Source organism: Bufo bufo, chromosome 7 (assembly GCF_905171765.1).
Source record: "Bufo bufo chromosome 7, aBufBuf1.1, whole genome shotgun sequence".
NCBI lineage: Eukaryota > Metazoa > Chordata > Amphibia > Anura > Bufonidae > Bufo > Bufo bufo.
In genome coordinates, this window is record NC_053395.1 from 204,998,812 (window position 1) to 205,001,724 (window position 2,913).

The following is a 2,913-nucleotide window of genomic DNA, read 5'->3' on the forward strand; positions in this document are numbered from 1 at the left end:
TGTGCCAGCCACCCCGGCTAGGGGAAGACAGCAAGGACCAAGTCTCGTCCTGAGATTTGATCAGATTTCCAGTCTGAGCTTTGCAGCTCAGCTGTACGAAACCAAGTAGAAAGCTGCAGATCACTCCAGTTCCAGGAAGAACCATACCCTGTGAAGCCAACTGTGAGTACAAACCAGAGACCCAGGAGAAGCCATATTCCTCCTCATCTAGTCAGTCCCCACACAGCAGAAGATAGTGCAGAAGATAAATCCCTGCCAACCATTGCCAATACCTGCTGGGACCAAAGACTAATGCTGTACATTGCTTGGATGAAAGCTACAACCAGTAAAGACAAGTTTGAACTTTACCAAGGGTCTGGATCTCAATTTTCTGCTGCAAACCCCTCTATTACTCCTCCTATCACTACACTCATTTTATTGCAAGTGAGCCAGGACCCAGGAGTCCAGCCGTACCCAGGTAGGAGACACCATTACTGTTACCATACACAGAGACATTACACCACTCTGGCATTCCTAATCTGGTACGTTAGTTACAACACCTTAAAGGGCCCTGTGTTAGTACCCTGTGCACGCTGCAGTTGGCGTCACGAACAAACTATAGACTATAAGACCAATATCCTGACCCACTGCATAATTTGGCGTCCCTGTAACCGTACCACGGTCCGGCTCTATTGCAGTAGCCTCAGTGTAGCGGTTGGATGGATAGATGAGCCTGGCTGCAGCATTTAGGACAGACTGAAGGGGGGAGAGTTTAGTGAGAGGGAGACTGATTAGTAATGCATTGCAGTAGTCAAGACGAGAATGAATCAAGGCGTTTCCACCGTAAGAAAAGGGCGGATTCTGGCGATATTCTCGAGGTGCAGACGACAAGAGCGTGTAAGTGATTGAATATGGGGAACAAAGGAAAGATCAGAGTCAAATGTGGCCCCTTAAATGTTCCCTGGCGCTCACCTAAACCAAGCCAAGCTACAGTAGATCATAGACGCTATACGGTAGATCATTAAAGGGGTTGTCTCATCACAATGGGGGCATATTGCTAGGATATGCCCCCATTGTCTTGTAGGTGCGGATCCCACTGCTGGCACCAACACCTATATCGAAAATGGAGCCCCGAAAGTGTTGGAGGGCGCAGCCGACCTCCATTTATTTTCTATGGGGCCCATAGAAGTGAATGGAAGCGGTAGCCAGGCATGCGCGGTGCGCCCTCCAACACTTTCGGGGCTCTGTTCTCAATACAGGTGCGGGTCCCAGCAGTGGGGCCCGCACCTATAAGACAATGGGGGCATATCTTAGCGATATGTGCAGCGTACTCAAGTTAGGTGTAGAAATGTTCCTGGGTATTGTAGTGCAATTGTAACACTAACCTGAGACAGCTGACTCTCTGCATAGGCAGGTGATGATAAGTAATGTTCGTGACGCCAGTGCCAATTAAACGGTGGCACGCCGTTTGCTAATAGCAGGAATAACTGAGGAACCACGTGATGTTAAAACAGAATTCAAACTTTAGTAGTCATCATGCATGGACATAGATGGAAGCGCAGTTCCTTTGAAGACAGTTGGTTTCAATACATTTGATGCAGGCAATATATATAGCAAGGTGACTTCAGAGTGTTAAACACAGGACTTGCAGTACAGGCGGCTTGCACTCTATTCCTGACTGATCCTGGAACATAGAAACTCTTCTCCAAGGCCCGATGCCCTAGCTCTGGCGTATATCCTTGGTTTTATAATGATCAAGTACCTCCTCTGTTATCTTTAGTACCTCTTGCTTTTCTGGACTTGCCTCTGTCTCTCCCAGCACTGACTCTAGAAACTTCTGAACTCCCCAGTCTCCTCAGGCTGATCAGCTGTGGTGTTCCTGCTTCTGCATGTATGAACTCAGGAGGGGAACCTTCTCCTTGGATCTGGAACCCGGTTACAGGGACTGCAATACCCTCTCCTGGTTTGCAGGCTTAAGGCCTGGACTTGACTCAGACATAGTCTGATCTCTAACTCAGTCTAAAGTCTCCTATTCCTCTCCCTGACTGGGCCTTATATAACCTAGGGCTCTCTAGCTCCCTCTAGTGACTCAGAGCTGGAATGACACCCCTAGCAGGCCTGTACATGCACATTTCACAGTAACAGGGAAATACATAGCATTACATTATGAAGATGACTTGTACCAACCTCCCCATAAATAAGGGGAAACGACAGCACACAAGTGACCCTTCTGTAGTGACGGGCATTACAGTTCCCGTACACTACATATGCCCCCATTGTCTGTGATGAGACAACCCCTTTAATGGGGTCTGTAGAAAAGAGGGGCCCAATACATGATAAGAATGGACACCCCAATAAATTTACATAGTTAATATGGTTGAATAAAGACATGTGGGCAACTGATTAATATTATTATTTTTTTCATAGACTGTAGAAACCCAGCTGATTACCTATAAGTGCACTGTACGGGCTGTAATATCAATCCAATGTGCATTTTTTTGTTTGCTTATATTATTTTTTTATATATATTTTTGGTAGTTTTTAAAAATCTCAAGGTTTTATGCATTTTTACTCATGAATACGACAGTTGGATGTTTTGCGGTCTGCAAATTGCGGATCCGCAAAACACGGATACCGGCCGTGTGCATTCCGCATTTTGTGGAACAGAACTTCCGACCACTAATAGAACAGTCCTATTCTTGTCTGTAACGTGGACAACAATAGGACATGTTCTATTTCTTTGCAGAACGGCCATACGGAAACGGAACGCACACAGAGTCATTTCTGCATTTTTTTGTTGTCCCGTTTTTAGGAACAAAAAAAGAAAACGGAACGGACATGGAAGAAAAATACATTCGTGTTCATGAGCCCTTATATAGCTCGGAAATGCAGAGACAACTCTCCAACAGCTTCATTCACGGTACCAGGGGATGA